Raw genomic sequence first — 12323 nt, 5'->3', positions numbered from 1 at the left:
GGAGTCTCGCTCTGTCGCCCAGGCTGGAGTGCAGTGGCGCGATCTCGGCTCACTGCAAGCTCCGCCTCCCGGGTTCACGCCATTCTCCTGCCTCAGCCTCTCCGAGTAGCTGGGACTACAGGCGCCCACCACCACGCCCAGCCAATTTTTTTTGTATTTTTAGTAGAGATGGGGTTTCACCGTGGTCTCGATCTCCTGACCTCGTGATCCGCCCGCCTCGGCCTCCCAAAGTGCTGGGATTACAAGCGTGAGCCACCGCGCCCTGCCATCATTGCTCTTTTTTAAAGAGCAGTGTAAAGAGCCCGTACCTACCTCCAGCGGGCTGACAGGAGCTCCGATAAAAGCTATCATTTAGAGATGGTGTTGAGCCTGCAGTCCCACTACTTGGGGGGCTGAGGTGGGAGAATCATTTCAGTCCAGGAATTTGAGGCTGTACTGATCATGCCACTACACTTCAGCCTGGGTGACAGAGCAAGATCCCATTCATTAATTAAAATATATAGGAAAAGATGGTGTTGGGAGAGTAAGTTTAAACTGCCTAGCTGCACGAGCCCATTCCTTCATTCATCCAACAAATTCTTACTGCCCAGAGCTTGTGCTCAGCACTAGAAATAAAAGATGACTAAGAACCTGCATGCAAGAGTTGCAACTGCTAAAGAAAGCCCCCTAAGGTGAAAGTCAGTTATAAGAAAAAGTGCTGAGAGCTGCTATCATGGAAAAAGGTTGCCAAGTGGTATCAGATAGACAGAAAAGCTACCAGAAAGGAAAACAAGAAAAAGCCTCATTTGGAACAGGCAGAAGGTCAAGCTGGAGTTCCCAGTGTGTTCCGTGTTTCTAACTCACACATTCCAACCTTGGAGGGAGAGAGGGACATCCCCACTGTCTACTTAACAGGGACAGATGATAGTGATCATGAGAATTTCAGTACAATTTCCCTCTAGGAAATCTACAGAAACAAGGTGAGGCCTGGTGTTATTTATAGAAGCTGGATTACTCTCTTGGGTTCATGGTGGAAAGCATAAACCTGGAAAAGATCACTGTCTTTCCCTCCCTTCCTTCCTTCCTCTCTCTCTTCTGTCATCTCTCTCTCTCCCTCCTCTCTTCTCTTTTCTCCTCCCTCAACTCTTCTCTCTTTCCTCCTCTTTCTCCTCTCCTCCCTTCTCTCTCTCCCTCCTCTCTCTCCTCTTCTCTCTCTCTCTCCTCTAGTTTAACATATGAGATTTCTATATAACCCACAAATTAACATTTTATTACAAACCCACCAAAATTCAATAGTTTAAACCTTCTGGTCAATCATCCTATCACATGTTTTCTCCTTAGAAGTGAAGTTTTTGTTTGACAGTGACACTTTTTAAATAGGATGGAGAACACCACTAAGATTATTACTCTGTAAAATAAACACTATTTTACTCTATAAAATAAACACAATTTTACGATTTTAAAGCCTTCCTTTGCTAACAGATACAAAATGTAACCACATTCCCTGAGCCTAAAGGAGTCCTGATGGCAACAGAAGATGCTGTCAGTCCTTATAGCTCAAGTGGATAAGAATTATAGTGGAAGCTTCAAATAGAATCACTGGTGCAAAAACAGCAGTCTTTCAGATAAGGATTTCAAGTGGATATGTATGGGGAACAGAAAAAAAAGAATGTCTCCCATAAACTGACAAGTGAAGAGCACTATTCCCAACACCAAAAACTGTTTATACCTGAAAACAAGCTTATATGAAACTTAAATAGAACTTGATGGTATGAAAAACTATTTTTAATTTGGATTCAGGCAGCTCTAGCAGGAGTTGACAGAGCTCTATTTCAATGTTTCAACAGTAACATGACTCAGTTATTTACCTATGCTTTACTTGGTTGTGCTCTTGTAAGCAACTGCCTATCTTGCTGTAACTTCTGTTTAAAAACAAACCAAAACTAGCCAGGCATAGTGGCTCACGCTTGCAATCCCAGCACTTTGGGAGGCTGAAGCAGGTGGATCACTTGAGGGCAGGAGTTCGAGACCAGTTTGGCCAACATGGCAAAACCCCATCTCTACTAAAAATACAAAAATTAGCCAGGCATGGTGCCGCATACCTGTAATCCCAGCTACTTGGGAGGCTGAGGCAGGAGAATCGCTTGAACCTGGGAGGCAGAGACTGCAGTGAGCCGAGATCACACCACTGCACTTCAGACTGGGTGACAGAGCAAGACCCTGTCTCAAAAACAAACAAACAAACAAACTAAACTAAAAGAAAGAATCTCAGAAAGGAGATTCAGCCAGGTGCAGTAGCTCACGCCACTTTGGGAGGCCATGGCAAGAGGATCACTTGAGCCCAGGAGTTTGAGACCAGCCTGGGAAACATAGTGGGACACCATCTCTACAAAAAAAAAAAAAAAAAAAAAAAAAAAAGAACAAAAAACAATAATAAAAAATCAGCCATGGCCGGGCGTGGTGGCTCACATCTGTAATTCCAGCACTTTCGAAGGCCAAGGTGGGGGGGATCACTTGAGGCCGGGAGTTCGAGACCAGCCTGGCCAACATGGTGAAACCCGGTCTCCACTAAAAATACAAAAAAATTAGCCAGGTGTGGTGGCAGGCACCTGTAATCCCAGCTACTTAGGAGGCTGAGGCAAGAGAATCGCTTGAACCTGGGAGGCGGAGGTTGTGGTGAACCGAGATCGTGCCATTGCACTCCAGTCTGTACAACAAGGGCGAAACTTCATCTCAAAAAAAAAAAAAAAAATCAGCCAGGTGTGGTGGTACACACATATATTCCCAGCTACTGAGAAGGCTGAGGCAGGAGGATCGCTTAAGCCCAGGAGGTCAAAGCTGCAGTGAGCCATGATGGCACTACTTCACTCCAGCCTGGGTGACAGAGTGAGACCCTGTCTCAAAAACAAGAAAAAAGAAAAAGAAATATCTAATTGACCAGCAAATGGCCACTTCTACGTAGGCAATGTCTTCATTGCATCTTCCGGTAGGCCACTGGCCTGGCTACAGTTAGAGTGAAAGAGCACTTGACCCAACAATCACCAATTAGCTATAAACAAGCTGGCAAAGTCACACAGCACTACACAGAGCCACCATATGCAAGGAACTGCCTAGAACTGCTTCCCAGGCAATGACTGTGGCCACAGCTAGTTTCACACAGATGGAGCAGCATCCCTTCTTTAGAAATCCAGGCACTAATATGCTTTGTTCTCAGCTCTGGGCCCTCAGCCCCAAATCACAGAGAATGGGAAAAGCTCTACTTCTCAACTTGCTACATTAGGCTACTTTGAAATTTACATTACATTTTTTATTATTCATTTTAGTAGCTCTACTTGGGAGCCTTTTTAAAATGGTACTCTAGGTAAATTTTTGAAATTTTTTTTGTATTTTTTCATTATTATTCATTTTTATATTTTTTATTATTCATTTTAGTAGTTCTACTTAGTAGCCTTTTTTAATGGAACTCTTTAGGTAAAATTTTGAAGACAGTTGTACAACAGAAATCCTTATGTTCTTTTGATGTATGCAGCAGTTTCTTTCAAAATTGTCCCCAGAGAAATTCCAATATACCCAAAAGGACTCACATTCTACTTCATAAAAAATAAAAAGTTCTCTATGCTAGCCAAAAGAAAAAGAAAAAAACAAGATTCTTTTTCTTTGTTTAAAATGTTTGAAGGTCTTCCAGCTACAAAAGTTAAGCATTTGGACTAGTTCATTAGAATTTTGTGTAACACCCTATCTCAGGCATGAACAAATAACATTTTGGCTACTGGCAAAAAGACAAGCAGAAAAATAAAGACAATTGTGTTTGGGTTGTGGTCTGGGTGGGTGAAGGTGGGGGAAAAATGAGAACACTGCACACTATGAAACTAGCCACCTGCTACAAAGCCCAGCAGTATCTATATTAAACTAAATATAACATCATATTGGTGTCTCCAAATCTAATTCAGTACCACATGGTTCATTCTACCTTTCTCTTACTTTTCTGCAACCTTCTTCTCCAATAGTGATAAACTTGGCTCCCATCAATCACCAAATGTATGGTAATACATTTACTTATTTGTCAGTTTCCAGTATACATGTACAGCAGTTTCAGAACTGTTAACCAATACCCCTGTGAGAAAACAACTTTACCAACTGCAGTATTTATGTACACTTTTGTCTTTAATCTTACAGTTTCTAGTTAAAACACTGTTTTCCAAAAATTATTTAGGTCAGCACCTTTTCCCCTACCCCTTTAATGAAGTTATATCACATAACTGAAACAGACTTGTTAGGTTCTTTTGTCACCATTGCATTCCCCTCCGGGATCCCTAACTCTTGGTTGATTGATTTTTTTACTTGCATATATTAAGCTCTTTATGCTATAAAGTTCTATCAGTTTTTACAAACGCATAGTGTCATATGTCCACCACTACAGTTTACTTATAACTCTACAACTCCCCCATTCTTTCCCCCAAGTCAAAACTCCCCTTTCCTCAAATCCCTAGGAACCACTGATTAGCTTTCCATTCTTAAATTTGGCCCTTTCTTGAATGCCATATGAATGGAATCATTCTATATGATGTAGCCTTTTCAGTCTGGCTTCAATAACTTGGGAAAATGCATTTAAGACGCATCCATGTTGTAGCATCAATTGCTTATCATTGAATAATAATCCACTCCATGGATGTACCACCATTTCTTTATGCATTCACCTACTTAAGAACTTCTTGGTTGCTTCTAGTTTTTGATGATTATGAACAAAGCTGGCAACTATGATTAAAGCACGTGTATGGATTTATATTTTCAAACCAATTTGGTAAATACCTAAAGGTGCTTTTGCTGGGTCATGTGGTGAGTCTGTGTTTAACTTTAGTAAGACACTGCTAAACCATCTTCCAAAGTGGCAAGTATGAGATAACCAGCATTTAGTATTGTCAGGTTTTTTTTTTTCTCTTAACCAATCTAACAGGTATGTCAGTAATATCTTGCTGTTTTAATTTCCTTAATGACAAATAATGTTGAGGATCTTTTTATAGATGTATTTGCCATCCATAAGTCTTTTTTGAAGCAGTTGTTCAGATCATTTGTCCATTTTTTTAAAAGTGGCTCTTTCCTTAATTTTTTTCTTGTATTTTGGATATCCATTCTTTAACAGATATGTGATTTGAAAATGTTTTCTCCCAGGTATAACCTGTGTTTTCATTCTCTCAACAGTATCTTTTGTAGAGCAAAAGTCTTCAATTTTGGTAAGTCCAATTAATCAATTTTTTCTTCCATGGATCATAAAAGGACTGTCTCCGAGAAGAGTGAGTTCTTACAACCAAGTGTGACAGAAGTCAGATAATTTTGAGAATATGATTAAAATAACTTATTCTTTTGTCAATAAAAAAAAGCAATTCCAAATTCTGTGGGAGAGGGGAGTTGCAGAAGAAAGTTATCATCTAATTATCAATAAAATTAAAATGTTACATATTTTTTAAATTTTAGGGAGTGGAAGAAAAGATACCCCATTTGACCTTGATACCAGAAACATTAGTTTTAGGGTCACAACTTTGAACACAGAGACAAAGAAATGTAACCACAGTGTACTACTTGGTTCTGCATTGTATAATCATAACAAATTAATTAGTTAAATATCATGTATTGAACTTTTAGAATAAATTGAAAGCATGGAAGAGTTCACCATGATTACAGAATAATTATAACACTAATAGCAATCATTTATATAGTCCTTACTATGTATCGGGCCCTGTTTCAAATGTTTTACATAAATCTTCACAATAATCCTGTGAAATGAGAGTACATTATCCTCATTTTATAATTGAGAAAACTGAGGCACAGAGAAATTAAATAATTTGCCAAGGTGACACAGCTAGGATGTGGTAGTGCTTGGATTTAAACCCAGGCAACCTAATTCCAATGTCCACATTCTTAACCACAAAGTTATACTGGCTTCCTTAAATAGAATATAAATATTATAACCTTTGATAATTTTAAAGTAAAGGGATATTTGACATAAGTTAAAAGACAGAAAGGAGGTAAAAATTAAAGTAGAGGGTACGGGTAATAAACTCTCACTTTATAAAAAGGGGAATAAAGGATACAGTACTGCCAAAAGTTAATGGAACAGGAACTAGAGGTTCAGGCATATTGGAGTCACAAAGACAACCAACAGAGGAAATAACAACAATAATATATAACTATATAAAGTTTGAAGAAGGGAAATAGAGTAGCAGAAGAGTAAATCATCTTAAACATGAAGTCATCGATAGTTATCGCCTTAGTTGATAAATCAAGAAGTAGTAGTATAAGCATATTATTTAAAATTATAGAAACACCCACCACAAGACAAAAAGAAATAATCAAAATTGGCTTGCAGCATTTCAAATAAACTAGTTGTATCTGTCTGCTTTCACACTGCTACAAAGAATTCCCTGAGACTGGGTAATTTATAAAGGAAAGAGGTTTAATTGACTCATAGCTCCACATGGCTTTGTTTCCTCAGAAAACTTACAATCATGATGGAAGGTGAAGGGGAAGCAAGGACCCTCTTCACATGGTGACAGGAGAGAGAAGTATGTGTGTCAGCACAGGAAAAATTACCATTTATAAAACCATCAGATCTCATGAGAATTCACTCACTATCATGAGAACAGCATGGAAGAAAGTGACCCCATAATGCAATCACTTCCCACCAGGTCTCTCCCTAAACACCTGGGGACTACAATTCAAGAAGAGATTTGGGTGGGGACACAAAGCCTAACCATATCACTAGTATAGTACAGCAGTTAAAAATATAAACTCTGGATCAAACCTTCTTGGGATCAAACTCCATTCCTCCACTTAACATTACAGTCTGTTAAAGAAAGTTACTCAACTTCTCTTCTCCTCAATTTTCTTATCAGAAAATGGCTATAAATATGGAGATGGCTAATTCATATGAATGTTATGAAGATTAAAAGAGTTAATGCAAGCAGTGCATTAGAACTATGTCTAGCCCATAGTAGGTAAACCTTAAACAAATATTACCTATCAGTTATGAACTACAGGAAAGAGTGCGTGCACACACACACACACACACACAAACACACAGAAAATAGGTTTACATTTAGTTCCTGAATTACTCAGCTAAGGATTCAAAATCTTATTAGCAGTGAGACTGCCACTCAGAGCAAGAACAGATGTAGCATGGCTCAACACAGCTGTGACTGGCCTCCAGAGTCATGCACTACCAATGAGAGAACAAGGTGACATTTTGCCATATTTAACAAGTTCAATTATGAGGGTGACACTTCTCTTTGATGCTCAGGGCTTACATCACCATTTGGGGAAGAACAAACTCTAATGAGCTATGCCCTTTAATGGAAAATTACAAACATCTGGGTTCTTGCTGGTTCTTGAGCCAAACCCAGTGCCACTAAGGCCACAACTTTACCTAAGAAGACAAAGCACGATCAATGTCCAGATATTCCTGAACAGCCTCACTTCCTCCAGCTTGATCGTGTTTGGAAAGACTGATTCCCCACAGATTGCCTCTGTGAAGTAGAACTGGGGTTCTGATCACTGTGGAAGATGAAATATTCAAAATTATGGTACCAGCCATAGATCTCATTAGTTCATCAGGAAAAAAAGACATATATAGAAATATGACGAACTGTAGAGACAAGATTAGGAGAGGTGAAATAAAGATGCAGAATTTTGCAAAATGAAACAGAACACTCTGTGGTAATAAGATAATGCTGCTTGGAGAAAACTGCATTTAAGTTAGGTAGAAAGCAGGTAAGAAAGCACTCTATGTACGAAGAATAAATGAGCATAGGAAAGCAGCAATGCAAAAGGAGAGCTTAGGCAACGTAAGTGTTCCAGTTTGACTGAAGTAAGAGATTTACATGAAATTCCACTATGAAACGTCATGGAAAACCTGCAGCCTTTGAGGGTATGTACTAAGCCAAAAGATGAAGGTGTAAAGTATTTCGAAAAGTGTAATCTCTTTTCTTTCTACACTTTTTCTCTAGATGACTCAACCAGTCTCACAGTTTTAAATATTATCTCTGTGATGACAATTCTCAGACCTTCTTCTTGAACTTCAGTCTAATCTATTACACTCACATGAAGCCAGGCCATCTCATTCGACTTGGACATCAAGTAAGCATCACAAATTTAGCACATTCAAAGCTGAACTTCCTGAAAACCCCCTGTCAAATCTGCTCCTCTCAGGGCTACTCCCATCTTAGTTAATGGCAACTCCACTCTTCCAGCTTCTCAGGCCAAGGACTTTCAAATAATCCTTGACTTTTCTTTTCCCTTCACACCCCACATCCAATCTATCAGAAATTCTGTTAGTTCGACTTTAAGTATATCCCAAACCAGATCTCCCTCTCACTGGATTTGTGCCAAGGCTCCTAGCTGGTCTCTCTGCTTCCTCTCTTACCTCAATATCATTGCCAGAATGATTCTCTTATCATGTAAGTCAGATGTCACTGGATGTTCAAATTCCTACAAAGGCTAGCCAGCTCAGAGTAAAAAACCACACCTCTAATTGTGATCTACGTGGCCCCATCAATCTGTACTTTTCCACTCCATACCTCTCCCCCAACATACACCCTTGCCTCCTACTAGTCATCTTCCAGCTCACTCTGCTCCCCGTCAATATTCAAACATGACAGGCACACTTGCATCAGAGGTCCTTTACACCTGCTGTTCCCTTTGCCTGGAACCTTCTTCCTTCACATATGTATTGCCTTCCTCACTCAATTCCTTCAAGTTTTTACTCAAACGCTACCTTTGTAGAAGGGCTTTCCTAGCCACTTTAATCCAAAATGTCAATCTCTTTTTTTTAATATTTTTTTCCCTCAGAAAGCCTTGTTCTGACAAAATGTCAATGTCTCACACTCCATACTCCCTGTCTTCCTCCTTAATGTTTTTTCTCCTTTGCAGTTATCACTGCCTAAAAGGCTATGTACTTTGCTAATTTATCAGTCTTTTACTTCTCTAGAATATAAGCAATCCAAGGTCATAAGTTTTTGTTTGCTGTTTACTGTAACCTTAGCACCTAAAAGAGTCCTTAGCACATAATAGGCACTCAATATTTGTTTAATTAATGAATAACCTGGCAATGCTATACAAAATACATTAGAGGGAGAAGAGATTATAACTAGAATACCATATTCTCAAATTCTCAAAAATATGTGTTTAGTAGCAACAATGCTGCAAGATTTCTGGGAAATGAAAAGATAAAAAGACCATGTGAGAGAGAGACACAATTAACTGTAATCTAAATATTCACAATTTTCACACAGAAAATGCTATAAGGACTTGAAGGAAAATTCCACTGGTGGGGAACTACTGCAGTAGCCTAGGCATCAGGTGATCAGGCCCTGCATTGAACAAAATGAAAAAAAAAATGGAAAAAAAAATGGAAAGGAAAGGACAGCTGTGATTATCACAATAGACAGAAACAGCTGGTAGAGATTGGCTATTACTTGAACAGGGAAAGAAATACCACAAATTTTCAAGCTTAGATAACGACACGAACATAATGCCACTTATAGAAAGGGGGGGGTGTACAAAATTAATGGAAAAATGACTAGTCCAACAATAAACATGCCTTGTTTGAGGTGACAGCAGACCATATAAGTGGAAATTTCAGGTCACAGTTCTAGACTGAGAACTGTTACTCAGAGTTTTAAGAAATACAGAATTAGGAGAGTTTTCCCCCCTACAGAGAGATAATTGAAACTGAAAAAGGTGAGATTTCTAAAAAAAGACTAAAGAACACCATGGGAAATAGGTGAACTTACAGGTCAGGGGAAACAAGGGGTGCAAATGAACATGACAGAGAAAAAGAAGTTAAAGAGGAAAAAATAAAACCAGGACACCTCAAAATCCATATAAATATAAAAATTTATTCAGGATTTTAAAAATAACCAAACTACCACCCACTTTCATATTTAATAATTTTGCAAATATGTTCATTTAGGTACTCAAAATCTCAGATGAAACCAAAGCACTACTTCAATCTTGATTTAAAATTGTCACACTGGTGTAATTATTTTCCTGGTAACCTCTGAAACAAAAATCAGCTTGTGTACTTTTGCACATTTAATTGGATTGTAGTTTGGATGTAAGATAAAGAATGTGATGCAACAGACTCTGTCACTCAGGAAACCACGTAATATCATGGAAAATTGTGCAGCCTTCTTTATAATTGTAATTCAACCCTGCTCAGCATCTGGCCCAGTTCCATACATATAAGGAGTACTTCATATATATTCATTTATAAAAGTAGCAAATAAGACAAGTAAGAAAATACCAAAATGGGTAGATTTCAAATAACTGATTCAGTGGAGAAATGGGAAATGGAGAGCTATTGTTTAATGGATACAATGTTTTGGTTTGAGAAGATGAAAAAGGGTGGCAGTAACTGCTGTATAATGATGTGAATGTACTTAATGCCACTGAATTGTACACTTAAAATAGTTAAAATGGTAAATTTTATGTTATGCATATTTTACCACAATAAGAAAATATAACTAGTTCAGCTCACATTGTATGCTATAAGCTAAATGTTAATTCTCCAGGAGCAATCGTTATATCAATATTCTTTTTAATCCCAGGTCTCTGAATTCATGATTGTAATTCAACAATGAGGAAAAGCTTTGGTCCAAGATGAAACTGACAAAGGAAAATAGAGAACAAGATAAAAACAGGGTTTTTCTATTTAAAATAATTTTTTTTTTTTGAGAGACGGATTTTCACTCTTGTTGCCCAGGCTGGAGTGTAGTGGTGTAATCTCCGCTCACTGCAACCTCCGCCTCCTGGGTTCAAGTGATTTTCTTGCTTCGGCCTGCCACGTAGCTGGGACTACAGCCGCACAGCACCATGCCTGGCTAATTCTGTATTTTTAGTAGAGACGGGGTTTCACCATGTTGCCCAGGCTGGTCTCGAACTCCTGACCTCAGGTGATCCACCCACCTCAGCCTCCCAAAGTGCTGGGATTACAGGCAAAAGCCACCATGCCTGGCCTAAAATAACTGTCATCAATTATTTTTCTTTACATTTTACTTATGTCACTTCATATTAAACCTACATTTGGCAATTACATTAATAAGCCAACCATCTAAAATTTTTAAAGGCTAAATTAAAAACCAATGTTTCAAATAAATAAAATTTAAAACATACTTAGTATTACTAGTCCCCTGGAAAATCAGCCACAAACATACGGTGAATGAAAGGTTTTCATCATGCCATAGCTCAAGCAGTAACCAAATGAACAGGAAATGCTCATTTTATCTGGTGTCTCGTCAGCTTTTCGTAAATTTGATTTTTAATTCTGCCAGAACTCTTTCCCCCCTGGTCACCACAAAACATATCACCACACCACTACTCCATTTGTGGTCCAAAACCTTGTCATCCCTACCTGAAACAACCCAGTGTACTACAACCATCCAAATGCTATTTAACCTTCAAGTAAAGATCTCACCTCCAACATGAAATCATCTTCTACTAGGCCAAAACATACCGATCTCTTCTTTGCTAAATTCTCACATCCTTTGTAGTCCAAATCAGTGCTTCTCAAGCAATCTATGGTAAGGTGCCATTTTTTAATTTTTCTATTCCATTGTGGACTGATACTTTTATAAAATGAAATGAAGATGATTACCAGAAATTTTTTTAAACATGCAAACTAGGCCAGGCGCAGTGGCTCACGCCTGTAATCCCAGCACTTTGGGAGGCCAAGGCAGGTGTATCACGAGGTCAGGAGATCGAGACCATCCTGGTTAACACAGTGAAACCCCATCTCTACTAAAAATACAAAAAATCAGCCGGGCCTGGTGGCGAGTGCCTGTAGTCCCAGCTACCCAGGAGGCTAAGGCGGAGAATGGTGTGAACCCAGGAGGCGGAGCTTGCAATGAGCCGAGATCACGCCACTGCACTCCAGCCTGGGAGACAGAGCGAGACTTCATCTCAAGAAAAAAAAAAAAAAAAACATGCAAACTAGAAGCCACATTTTTTATTATAAATTTCAACCGATATAAAACTACTCTGTCAAATGACTATAAAAGTTTCTAAAGTTTATTCTCAATTTCTTTACTTATATTCCAGCAAAGCAGTAATAAACAGTTCATGCACTGACATCCATCTACAGAACACACTTTGAGTAGAAGTAAACAATTCAGGGCTTCAGTCAATAAATATTTATGATATACTCAGCATGAAATCTTCACCATGCTAGACACTGAGGAACAATGAAAAAGGTATAAAGCAAAGGCTTTTCCTTTAGGGAGTCTATACCTTGTAAGGAAGAACACAAAGAATTGTCAAACAATAACAATTAATATGGATAAATAAGCTTTGTT

The sequence above is a fragment of the Hylobates moloch genome, unplaced genomic scaffold, assembly GCF_009828535.3.
Source record: "Hylobates moloch isolate HMO894 unplaced genomic scaffold, HMol_V3 SCAFFOLD_16, whole genome shotgun sequence".
Taxonomy (NCBI): domain Eukaryota; kingdom Metazoa; phylum Chordata; class Mammalia; order Primates; family Hylobatidae; genus Hylobates; species Hylobates moloch.
This window is presented reverse-complemented; position numbering follows the sequence as displayed.